Raw genomic sequence first — 13887 nt, forward strand, 5'->3', positions numbered from 1 at the left:
AAGTGTTATATCCAGTGTGCTGCACAAATCTTTTGGGGCAGCTGGAGGACAAGACATGGGATGGACATGGCTGAGAGCAACTACAGTGAGAACAGTTCTATTTATGTTTGCAAATCAAAGCTCAACAATGCACCTCAAAAATACACTGCAAGTGTAGCTGATACAAAGAAAAACACCACTAGAGCCTGAATTTGCAAAGAGCCCCAGAAAAATCACCATTGTGGAGAAAACTCACTCACTCAGTCAGTCACACATCAGCCATGCCAGTGACAATATTTTAAATGTCAACACTGTATTTTACTGCTCATCAAGGCGTGTAGGGACATGGAAGCAATAGCACATAATGGAACAGTGATTTCCAAAAAGGGTTGTGCAAGGCAATAGCTATATGAATAAAGATCATTTGGCTTTCAGTCAGCTCCCAAGGAAGGACTGCTGTTCATCTTGAAAGATTTTTACGTAAAAATTTTGGAAAACACTGTAATAAAGCATCAGTACAAAATGTAAAGGATTGAGGACAGACCAAGAACACTGAAGACATTAATAAAGAAACAGTAGAGATAAATGACAGAATTACAAGCAATACTCAGTCTAAACTCCTGACACAACATGATTATAAAATCAGATCTGCTACTCATCTGGGATGCCATATATGATCAGCAGTGTGGAAAACCACAGCAGACCCAGCTTTTGCAATTAATATATGGGTTTCCTGCAGGCCTGTAGTTTTATAGTCAAGATTACCTTGAACAAAAATGAAGTTATTTAAATGCTCCTAAAGAAAAGACTGATTTAAAGCTGTGAACATTCATTTCACCAGCCTGTCATTAACTCACTGATGTGGTATAGTAGATTGGTTTGCCAAAATACCAGTGTGTGAATGTATGTGTGCATGTGGAAAAATAGCTTGACAAGAGAAAGTTTTCCTCCACTTTTCATTATTTCTGTAAAACACAGAGCCCCTCCATATTTTCATAAGGATGTGCCAGTCCCTGGCTGTAACTTGTAAACTGCAGGGGCCTCTCAAGTTCTCATCAAAATCATGAGGTCCTACCCAGTACACAGCTGAGATGGGTGTCAAAATCCTGCAGGATTTGCTGAAGCCCATGAAAGGACAAGAAATACAAGAAAGAAAAAAAAAAAAAAAGAAATACAAGCTACAGATGCTAGGTTGGAGAACCCCAAACTCTGAGGGATTTATTTCACTTCCCAGAATTTTAAAACTGCCAAACATGGTGATGGGGGTTGGGGTGGTAAAGGTGACATTTTTTTTACTAGAATGGTACTAAGGGGATCTAAATGAGTGAGGTTTAGTGTCATGTCAAACTGATTTCCTAGGAAAGACTGATGGAATAGTACAAAAAGCACAGGATAACTGTGAAGAAGAAATAAACACACAAACAGCACCTTGCCTCGATACAACTTACATTTACAGTATTACTATTAAGAAGTATTACAAACATCTAAACAAAAAATAGAAACAAAATTCTTTGAAATAATTATTATCCTTGTTCCAATTCTCTCAGCAGTAAGGTTGGCATATGATGGGGAAATACCTGGCACACTCCTGGCAGGGAAAGGGCACTGGGACAGGCAGCAATGGGAATGTGCTGGGGACTGTGCCTGCAAGTTAATGAACTACAGCCCCTGGGGAAAGTGAGGTGAGAGTGTTTGTACCTGATTCTCAAGGTGTGACATCTGAGAGATTTGCTGTAAATTATATCTTTACCCCTGCCCTGTCAGTAACCACGCACCTGCAGTGTGGGCTGCCAGCCCAAAGGCCAGTGGTCTTTCACCAGGGGAAATTGTGACAAAATGTAACTTGCAGCAACAGCAAAATAATGCTCAGATGAGCCTCACCTTGCTGTGCCAACAGGCTTGTGCAGCTGGGGCTCATTCACAGCCTCAATCTCTTCCTCTTTTGTCCTCTTCAGTCCCTTGGCTCCCAGAGCCAGGCAGGGTGAGATCTGGCACCATCAAACCCCCTCACCAGGGATAACCCAGCCAGCTCTCCAAACACTTCATTTTCTGCTTAGAGAGCAAGGAAGGATAAAAAAACCGTCTGGGGACTGACAAGAAAACTCCCGAGGACTGAGAAAAAAACCAGCCAAGAGAAAGTCAAGGGAGCAGCAAACAGGATGGGTGACAGACAGAGAGTGCAGGAGACAGAAAAGGAGCTCCTCTTCCTTGGCATGCCAGGACCTCAACACATGCCAGCTCCCTGCCCAGGGCAAAGGAGAACATTCCAACTCCATCGGTAAACAAGGAGAGGAGAAAGCAGGGAAAAGGAAATGTCATCTTAACCATAACGGAGCAGAAATTTTTATTCCAAGTAGCTGTACTAAAAGCAATAACAACTTCTCAGCTCCCCATGTTCCAATCAAAACTGAATGGTGCTTTCTGCAATGCACAGGGCAACTTCCTTTCCAGAAGTCATTACAGTTTTATAGAGCGGCACCTTTGCACTCTGCCACAAAGCAATCTGTTAACAAACATTAGGAACAGCAGGGATGGAGCAATGGGAGACTCTCAAATCAAGTATTCAATGATTTCATTTAGACAATTACACCGCACAGAGCAACCAAAAGGCTTTGGAGTTAATCTCTCCCTGATGGCTTGTGGTGCATGAGCAGGTCCCTGGGGGGTCCAGGCGCTTTGGATCCTGTTGCTGGGTCTTCCACGGCCTCGTGTAACCTCTGAGCACCAGCCCTCCTCCCCAGCCTCCACATGGGGCACACTACAAATTGTGGCTAATAGTGATCTACCTCACAGGGGAGGAATAAAACACCTCAATATTATCACATAAAAGAAACCACCACAGCTAAGTGAACTCTATCACTATTATGTTTGCAGCCCCCCATAGTAATTTCATTGCTATTTTTGTTGTGGTTTTGCTGTTCTTTTTTACCCTGATGAAAACCAGCAGAAGACAAAATGACTTAATATTTCAATGAACTTGCCTTCTTTCTAATTTCTTTAGCAGGCAAAGCTGAGTTCCAAAAACATGAAGTGTACACATCTGTGGGGAAGTTCAGGTCAGACAAAATGTGCTGCCACCAAACAAAATTAATTTGAGGTGAGTGGATGTGAAACATCCATGTGTAAAGTGTCATGGGCAGCTGTGCCTGCTGGAGTCAAACCAGCCCAGTGCCTACACTTGGATTTTGGTATCCACTGGCCATACTGGACAGCAGTGGACACAGGATGTGGACAGCAGTATGCAATCCAGAATATTCCAACAGCAGGACACAGCTGCACTCAGAGACTGCCTCCTGTGATTACTATAAGCAAAATTTTGCAAAATACAGGATGGTAGGAAATCAGATGATGGAAGTGTCAGACATGATTATAAGGAGGTAACGACAAAGTTTAAAGGAAAAGAAATAAAAGGAGAGCAGAGTTTCTGCAATTGGTCTTCTTCAGGGCAGAAGGAGAAGATCCCAGCCACTGCTGCTCCATAAAAGGCAGACAAAAGCACCCATGTTGCATAAACACAGCCTGGGAAAGACCCAAACCAGGAGGTACATGGATCCCAAATCCACACAGCAAGAGAACTGTTCACCTCTAAAAACCACCAACACTTTATATACATCCAAAATGCATAAATACACCTGAGATAAGAGAGCTGTGAAAGGCAAATCCTTTTCAGGAACTCTTAAAATCCTTTTGCTCCCAAGTCCTTCACTTCCTATGTTTCTCCTCTCTGCAGAAAAGGACTCTATCTTCTTCTGTCTACTACATGGCTTCTCTAGAAAAGGCAGGCTATAGCACAAACAAAAGGAGGAGCTGCTGCTGACTCTTGCTTTGGGGGCAATGTGGTGAGGGGAACCACAATTTAAAGTTTTTAAGTATGGACAGATTTCCTTCTGTGAACCATAAGACCAGGAGATATTGACTGGCACTCAACATCCCTTCCTCTGGCACCATGAGCAGAAAGTTCCTCATGGTTTGATCCTTCCAGAATGAAGGAAGGATGAAGATCCATTCTCTTCTTCAGGACCTACCCAAACTCATCTTCTCCCTTACAGTTTCAGGATGGTTTCTTTGGCACACTGTGACCCCTTCAGCTGGATGCAGCTCACCATCCCAACCTGACATCATCACCAGCTCTGCCACAGGCAGGTGTGGCTGGGAAAACAGCCCCTGCAGAGGCTGGGATAAGCCACCTCCCTGTCTCCAATGAGGCACATTGAAGGGGCTGAAGTCCTCAGCTGCAGCCTGGAATCATGGCTCAGACTCTGTGATTCAAGTTATATCCATGTCAAATTAAAAACCCTGCTCATAGCCAGTCCTGTTCACATCCCACCCTCTCAACACATAGTTCCACAACACACACAAAACCATAACTTGATCATTCAGAGTCAAAACACACAAGACTGAAGCAGCAACAAACAGCTGAAGCTGAAACCTGTTGAATTCACAGCAGACATGGATTTGCTACTATCTGCTGGGCCTGATGTATGAACATTGCAGGGTACAAAACAGGGCAGTGTACAAGTGTGGAGATGGACAGGAACTGAGAGATGACTCCCCTCAAACAATTACAAGAGATTTTCCAACATTTCCAACCATGCTGTTGAATCTCTGCCTCCCCCTCTAATCAGCAGAGCAAAACATGCCAAAAAACAGATATAGGACAGAGAGAAGAGAATGTAAAATGATGAGTTGTTCTGTCCAACTCTGTATTATGGCTGTTGTCCTCAGGAGAGCACTTTCACCTGGCACCTATAGAATAAGAGTTCTTGGTGGGAGTAACAATTTCATCTCTCTCCTTATCAGATATTCACAAATAATGCTGTTTTACCCAACCATGTAGCACTTAAATGGTGCTCTGTAGACTCAAAGACAGAAAAAGCTGGAAAGATTTTCCAAACTAAGTTCATTTAAGGTTACCAGAGACCATCATTTGTAAAAGAAACTTTGAAAATCCTTGCCCATAGAAAAAGGCAGAGAAAAGGCTTCTTTAACCCCAGGTTGATGAGATGCTTATCTGTGTGCAGGTCTGAAGGTGATCATAACTAACTGATCACCTCACTTTTGGTGTAGAAAGGTATAATCAGCTGCTAAAAACTAAATTTCACAGCTGGACACTTTTATTCAGTATCTCATAAAGCTGCCTCAGAGAAAGTGCAAGGTGAAGCTCATTTTCACTTTTCTGCACTGTGTTAAATGAATGAAATGCAGAGGATGGCAACTGAGCTCTGCTGATTTGTAGATTACAAATTCAGACCTTGTCTGGAAAACTCTGTGGTGACTGAGATACCTAATTAAATTGTGACATCAGAGGAGATGAGAATTAAAACGGAGCAACTGTGAGGAACAGACATATTTTGACATTCTGTTTAATGCTCTTTATTTTTGTTAAGCTGTAATTACTTCAATGACTACTGAACATAAAAAAGTATGTCTTTGTTAGAGAAGATGCCCCCCTAATTTTAATTAAGGTGTAGGATTTCACAATGCAGGTATCTGACACATATTAGAACTGCTCTGATACTATTAAGTGAGATCAGATTTCACTTCCATGATCTCTCCAAGGTTAGCCTCATTTCCCCTCAAATCAAACCCCAGCTTAAGGTAAAATGTTTTAGTTGGGCTGTACTTGGAAGAAAAAGGTGCACCTTGGTTCATTTGAAGGTTACCTCTAATGGAAAAGCTCCAGCTCTGTCTCCAGAGCAAGAACTCAACACTTTGCCTGATTCAACTTCCTTAATAAGGGGAATTGCAGCAATTTGAACAAAATGGCTACATTCCATACATTTCTGAGCCAGTGAAATGTGCACACAGCACTCAGGGCTGGCTGAGTGTGCAGTGTGCTTTGAAGGTCCCTTTGGAAAGATGGCACTGTGTGGTCCCACTTTTATTGCCTCTCAAGGGCTTCTGGATTGAGTTTACCCAGTTTCCAAGGAAAATTATGCTTAATTCTACATAATGCTTCTCCAAGCAACTTCAATCTAAAAGTTTAAAGTCAAGCCATCCTCCTTGTGACCCATATATCATCACTCTTAAAGGATGACAAACAGGAGCAGGCAGCAGGGTAAGAGTATGGTTTGAGAGCAACAGGGCAAGTTCTCTACTAGTATAAATCAGTATGAATTAGTATAAATCAGTATAAATCAGTATAAATCAGTATTGCTTGCCTACTTTGAGTGGAGGCATTCCCACGTAGACCAGCTGTGGACACAGCTAAATGAAGATCCATTCTTCAAGTGGAAGAGAACTAAGTGCCTCATGGGTGACAGAACCAAAGGAGGACTAAATCCCTCTGTCCACCCCATGCTGCCTCAGACAGCAATAAAAAGGTAGTGTGGTTATTGCTAGGACAGGGCTGCAAACAGAGCCTGAGAGCAGAGAATGTCTTGAACAGTATTTCATTGTCCCACAGCCAATTTTCAAAGTAAAACCACAGACTAATGTGAAGATTTCACAATGCAGACATTTGACAAAGAAAGGATATTTCTTCTGGTGTAACGTTTGGGCCCCGACACCAATTCAACATATTTCCCAATAACAAAAAATCTTGTAAACCACAAAACACAAGGATTACAGAAGTTAAAGATAGAAGAAGAAACCCACAAAGCAGAAATATTAAGGCCACCTGTGGACTAGTGAAATGCACAGTTGCCACAGTCAAACAGGATATATCCCTCATTAACATTACATATAATAAATCACACACATATGTAGAATAGACACTTCATCTTATTCTAGAGAAGCAGAACCAGAAAAATGAAAATAAGCTAAAGCTCTTGTGGCCAACCTACAGTAAAAAGCTCTAGCTTGAATCCTAGCAGCTTTTAGCAGCCTAAGTCAACACAATACCAGAAGGAAAACAGAGGTTCCCATGTAGATCCCTATTAAAGCCAGAACAGGATTCTGAGGTGAATGCTTCCAAGGAGAAGGGGAGAAAAAGAAAACATCAAAGGAGAAATTGCCAAGGTTATAACCTGAGACCTAACATCAGCCACAGTCATTTATTTAACCTTTCAGGTGCTCATTAGTGTCAAGCCCTTGTGGCAGCCTCCATGCTGTCTCTCCATCCTGCAGCTGGCTGAACATGGAGTTATATCCATCCTAATGAGCCACAAGGAGGGTGATGTGCCTCACTGGCTTCTGTTCCAATCTTGGCAATCTCCGTGTAAAAGCCTTGCAACATCTTCTGATTCTCCTGACATTTAATTAGCTGGTGTCATTTTGATGCCATAGCCTGTCTCATCAGGATGATAACTACAAAACAACATGTGGAGCATAAAAGTTCCATGAAAAGTTTCAGGTCTGGCAGCCAAGCTTACGAGTCCCCTGACAGTCACGGTTCCTGGGACTGGTTCCCATTAGCTCTTTGTTTTGGCACTGCTATCAGCAAGAGCTTCTCTGTTAAGGACAGAGAAACAAAAAAAAAACACCACAAAAAAACCTGCAAAGCTCAAGAATAGCCTTGCAAAAAATGACATCCTTTAGCTTGAAAAATTTTACCTGTCCTGCAGAAAGAGTGCATCCTCATTGCACAAACTCACAGCTATTCATCCTGAAGGGCAGGTTTATCCTACAGCCATCATCTTCTGGCCTCAAAATGTAATCCTATTTATTTAATTGTGTACATTGTTTTTCTCTATGTGTCATCTGGTACTTGGGAGGACAATCTCCAACAATACCTGCCAACTGCTTCTTGTCCACATCAGCTGCACAATTTGACAATGGTCACTGCTACACAAAATGTGAGCCATCTACATTTGCATTCAATATAACCAGTGGTCTTTTTTCCAAAATCCTAGTCTCATTCACTACAACATTTTTTATTTTTTGAGAGTGTACCAGTCAGAGATGTGTGAAAACTCAAATGAACCTATACATTTCATTCACAAAACAGAATCAACTGAACATCTTTGTCATCAGAACCTCGGAACAACCTAATGTTTTGTTGAGGCAGAGGATGAGCAGAAAGAACTCAGCAAGCTTAAAAAATTCACTGAACCAGAGCGGTCCCCAGACCTCAGCTCATCTGGAGGATCCTTGCTTGAGGTCAAAGCTGCTTCCCAACTGGATGAGCCTATCTTGTAGAGCAAAATGCTCTGGGAACTCAGGGACAGGGATATTTCTTTTAGGCAAAGTAATGGCAAAACCAGTATCAAGGGTGAAGGTGTTCCTGCAAGACTTTTCCACTTGTCTTCTGTTCATCTTATTTCCATGGTATAACCATGATATTACAGCTTCAGCCAGTTCATGCCCACTGCAGACTGCTGGGCTGTAACTGGTCCCACCAGTTCCCTCTCCTAAACAGCCTTTCAGGTGTTTTTCTGCAGTGTCTTAGAAAAAGTTACTGACCAATTCATTTCTGCTTACTTCAGCAACATTTCTTTTTAAAAAGTCAACTTTCACCCAGAATTTATGCCTGACCACAGTCACACTTCATACAGAACAGTGTTTGGTGAGCCTGGGACAACCCACTTAGTTCAGAAAGCTTTGGAGGAGTCCCATGCAGTGATCCCATTCCACGTTTGCAGTGTTATTTCTTGTTTCCTCACATACTAAACCATGGAAGATCTGAACCCATCATAAGCAAGATCTAGCCATGGAAACCCCTGACCTGGCTTGAATTATATTCAGGTCAAGACAAATGGATGAGTACAAGAATCCACATCTGCCTTTTAGTATAAGTTTTAATAATTGTCTTTTACTTTATACATACACACACGTACTCAAGGGAAAAGAAGGACGAAGGTCTAACTGAATCTGTCTAAAAGTTAAATACAGCAGAGTGAAGGAAATCCAGGAACTGCTCCAAACTACAACACCAAAAAAATAACCACCCACAAAAAACCCTTTAAGCCTTACAATACCTCCCTCACACACACAAACACATTTACATCTGTTACCTTATGAAAGCTTTTCTTGCCTCAGCAACCCATAACAGTAGCAGCACAGGAAAGTTTATTTGAAAAACACACGTTAGCATGTCTCTAATAGACTTTTGAAGTACTAATGTGCTCAGTGATTATGCACTACCCAATAAATGCCAACTTTCCACATTAGCAAAGTAGCTGGGATCCAGTGAGCACAGGAGGGAAGCCAATGTGGCACTCAAAGCAAAGCACTGGGGACCAAACAAGCCAGATTTGCTTCCCATGACAGCTCATGACTTGCTGTGCCTGCCTCTGCCTTGGTGCATTTATCTGTAACACCAGATAATAGCACCTACTTAAAAAGGGGCAAGGGAAATTAATGAGAGCTTTTAACTGCTCCAAAATCTTGTAAAAAAGTGGCATTAATTCTTTAAAAATTTCTGAAACAATTATTATTGTCATTTTTTTTGTTCTGCTGGAGCATGTAAGAGTCCCAGAACCATGCAGCTGTGGGCACAGTGCTGATGTGGAAAATAAAGGTGGTCCCAGTCCTGGGTGTACTCAAATCTGATGAAAGCTACAGAAAGGCAGACTGAAGAGAAACCCACAGAAACAAAAGGCTTTGTGCTTCTTAGAATTTTTCCTATTTGGATAGCTAAATTTTTTTAAACTGACTTTACTTTATCCTTAATGAATGAATCATATCCAAGTCTCATTATCAAATGTCAAAAGTAGTAGCTTTTAAAAAACAGCTGACAGTGTATCTCTACTCCTAAACTATAAATCCATGCCATCAATTATTGCCATTTTAATTGCTCAGTTAGCAAATACCCTTCATCTGTCTACACTATTAGGCAATGAAGTAAACATGGCAGTGAGACATTAGTTTGATAATGCTTGCCAAGTTTGAAAAAAAATAAATCTTGATTCTGTTATTAGTATACTAGCAAATATATAAGGCTGAATGACTTATTTTGCTCAGCCCATTTAAAATTAGCACCAGAGAGGAAGATGTGTGTCCTTAGCAGTACCTGCAATGAGAACCTTACAGTTCACAGCAGATTTACCTCTTTTTCTTTGGTTTATTTTAAGAACTTACAAATGAAAGGACACTTCCAACTGTGTTAGTCTATCAGAAGATAGCCTGGTTCAAATTTGTCCTCACTGCACTGATATCAGACAGTGATAATTCTTCTAACCTTATGGGGGTGAGGAAATATTATTAATTAAGTCTTGGTGGCACAAGATAATTGTATAAATATAAGTAGTTGGTTGGGATGTAAATAATATTTTAGCTTAACCTCATTAAAAAAAAAAAACAACCAAACAACTAAACAAATAACCTTCTATTTAGCTGGAAATTGCAAATTGTGCTCCTCCTCCAACAGGGCATTTAAGCAGAAACTTAAAATTGAGAAAACATTTTGCTATCCTGAGAGCATGGAATGTGCATCAGTGTCCCTACACTCCTGCCACAGCCTTGGCAACCAGGCAGAGGAGTTTAGAAGGCATAGGAAATCTGAAAGTTTTGTTTCAGTTTGTTCCCTTTCTCCCCCTCCACTCAAATCCTTCCAGATCAAGGACCTCTCTACACAGCTCTGCAGGCAGATGGAAATGCACTCTTGCCATGCTGCAAGCTGACAAAAAGCTATGTAAAGTTATTTATTTTATATATATTATATTATTATTTATTAAATTATATTATTATTTATTTTATATATAAAGTTATATATTTTTGTGCCCCTCATGGATAAAGCCCCTGCTGAAAGGTACAGTGGGTTAGCTTGGGCTCCATGCTAATGGCTGATATTTAGACAGCTTGCATGAGCTGAAAAACACAAACACTCCAAATATTTCCTGTTAACAGAAGCACACATACATACATACATATATATATATATATATATATATATATATATGTGCACACAGACTACAGGAGCCTCTAGTTATAATCACTGCCTTATCTTGCTTCATGGTTTGTCAAAGGGATCATGAACCTCATAGAACTATTGCCAGTGAAGTATTGTGTTTTAGTTTACAAACTTCTGAAGTACTTTGTTTATGACTAACAGGCAGCCAGCTCAAGCAGTCATCTGAAAATCCAGAGGATTTCTTTAGCTTTTTCTAATTTCTTTCTTTGTGTAACCATTTAAAAACTTTATTTCCTACACTAATGCTTTTACAGATAAGGAGCAAGGATGCTGTGTCAAAAGCTTTTGTAATTTCCTCTGGGGACGTCACATCAAGATGAAGTGTCTTTGTGGACAGCCTTACTAACTTTGCAAATCTAAGTGTGACCAGCTCTAATACAATCTCTTAAGGGGACAGCAGTAAAAATACTTTACCTATTGACTGAGGCTGGAAGAGAAGTGGTGTAAGAGGTGATGGAATAACCATCCATGTGTCCATAACACACCCCTGGCACTCAACTGAGACTGCTGCAAGGAATTAGCCAGGTCAAGGCTTGGCTCTGAGCATGACATTTGAACCAGAGACAGAAAACAGAATCTTCTCCGTGGATTTTCAAGAGAATTGTGAACTCTTTCCACCTACCAATAACAGGCTTATTTTTCCAGGATGTGACCTCAAGCACTGGCCTGTGTCACTGCTCCACAAGCAGAAAAGCCACATCTGGAAGGAGCCCCAAAAGCAGGCAGCAGAGGAGGGCTCGTGGACAGCTCAGTTCTGCTTTCTCCCAGTGGCCCTCCCTTCTCCCCTCTGCTCATGGAGGAGCAGGAAAAGTGAGGAGCAGCAGTGCCCAGACAGCCTGGGGTCAGTGCAGAGGAAGCAGCACAGCCAGGGCACGTGGCACACTGGAGGAAGATGAGGAAATAAAGGAAAGAGAGGACAAAGAAACACGTGGAAGATGTGTGATCACTGGCATGGCACAGCTGCTGTGCCCACCTCTGTGTGTGCACAATGTGCAAGTGCACACTTAGGGCAGGGCTGGGAGGCTCCAGGGAGGATTTACCAACAGAAATCTCAGCCTTGCTTGTGACACATGTACAACTTGCTATACACTCTGGGTCACACATTTACAAGCATGCCTCTTGCTTCTGGTAAAATCAACCACAGGAAGGGCAAGGAAGGATGCAGTGGTGACAAAATGCAGAAGCCAGCATTGCCCTGAAGAGCACAACGACAAAAACTGAAAGTCGGGGCTCCCCAAAATAAACTGTCTGTGTTTGAGGGCTGGAACAGCAAAAAGGGAACTCTCAGTCTTGATTCTGCTCTTACAGAGGGACCAAAAAGCTGTAACTAGAGCAAGTGGAAGTGTAAGGAAGTGTAAGGAAAGGGACTGAAGAGCCACACTGGTTGTAGAAAAAGGGTAAGTCAGATGAAGTACCACAGTGAAGAAATATTATGTAAATCAGGTCACCATCAGGCCCAGGCACCAAAAAGTCACTCTGACAGCAAAGCACAGGGTGTTAGGAGACTGAAGCCAGCAAAGGAACCCAGCAACAATGGCCTTACTGAGGAGGGCCCATGCTTGTATCCTGCCCATCCCAGGGCGAGCAAAAAGGGCACACGTGGAAAGAGTCTGGGGTCAGAGATCAGCAGATCTGTGCCAAGAATTGTAGTGTTTCATTAGCAGAGGACACAGAAGGGCCCCAAATTGCCTGCCCTTGCTTTGCTTTGTTTTGGCATGGGGCTTGACATGGGTGCAAAGCTATTGTAAACACATGTACTATGTTACAGAAATGCAAGAAAAGGAAAACAGTCTTTTTTTTCTTTTTGTAAAAAGATGGATATTTTTACAGCATACAGAGCCAATCATGACATTTAATTTTACAGAACAGGAAGGAGCTCAGTAAGTTGCTGTAAAAATATCCACCCTTATGCAACTGAAACACCAGCTATGGATCAGGAATAGCTCTGGAGTGGCACCATGGACCTTCCAGCACTGTGGATATGAACCTAGGGACAGAGCTTAACCTACACCTCAGCCAGCTGGTGTGTCCCTGGCAGTGACCTCTTGTGTAAAATGCCCCCAGCAGTTACTTCATATATAGCTTTAGGCCTATATTCCACTCCCACAAACCATATTTTCCATGTCACAGACCCTGTTAAGTAATTTAACACAAACTGTAGGCAGAAGACAGAAAATACCAACATTTCAATTTGGCAGGCATTTAAATTTTCATTATAAGCATTCAGACAAGGAATAAATTCAGACAAGGTAAGGAGCTGCAGATGCTTTCTAAAAATCATGTCATTTCTGATGGGTGTCTTATGTACAGCCCCACATGCAGCATGGGAGTACAACATGGTCAATCACACCACCAACAACATAATAACAATATCTACTTATTTAAATGTGCTGTGAGCACACCAGCATAACTCAGTAACTGTTTTTTTGCATCCCTTGTTTGAAAGAAACATTGCATAATACTACTGTAACTATAGATTGCTTTCTTTTCTTTTTTTTTTTTTTCACCCAGTATTCAATTTCTAACAACACTTAATAAACATAATGAATGAGGAACACTCCCTATCCCCATCTGTTTATTTCTTCTTACTTAGGGAAAAACATTTTTTTTTTTAATTTGGCCCTTATATGAAATACCAAATGCTGTAATTTATGATATAACCAAGAAGTTTATGGTTCTTACTCTTTCAATTCAAAATACTTTTCAATACTCTGAATGTTATTGAAAGACAAACTATTTTTGACACCAGCTGCTCTGAAGAATAAACAGCCCATTAAATAAAAACCTTCAGTGTACATTCTACCTTTACCAGCACAGAAGTAAAAGTGATCAGAAAAAGCCTGAGGACACTACAGCATAATTTGAAAGGAGAAAGCAGTGAAAAAGCCCAATTATACTTATTGGCAAAGTAATATATCTAAAATAATAAGAATCTTCTGAAATCGAGTTCACTTGGTATCACAGCTGAAGGCACTATTTAAAATACACCAGTAATAGTAACACAATTTATGATTTGATTGATATAAATGATCTGTTAATGTTAAAAGAAGACAAAGCTAAGTGGACAATCACTGTTTTGCTCTACATTGTTTCACTCAAATAACAATTTGTGTGAA

At 41.2% G+C, this 13887-nt stretch overlaps 1 protein-coding gene across 2 annotated transcripts in view; it reads right to left on the minus strand.

Annotated features, from left to right (window-relative positions):
• Nucleotides 1-13887, minus strand: part of ITPR2 (inositol 1,4,5-trisphosphate receptor type 2) — a 236073-nt gene that overhangs the window by 46495 nt on the left and 175691 nt on the right. The gene's annotated exons all lie outside the window — the stretch shown is intronic.

Source organism: Oenanthe melanoleuca, chromosome 1A (genome assembly GCF_029582105.1).
Source record: "Oenanthe melanoleuca isolate GR-GAL-2019-014 chromosome 1A, OMel1.0, whole genome shotgun sequence".
Classification (NCBI taxonomy): domain Eukaryota; kingdom Metazoa; phylum Chordata; class Aves; order Passeriformes; family Muscicapidae; genus Oenanthe; species Oenanthe melanoleuca.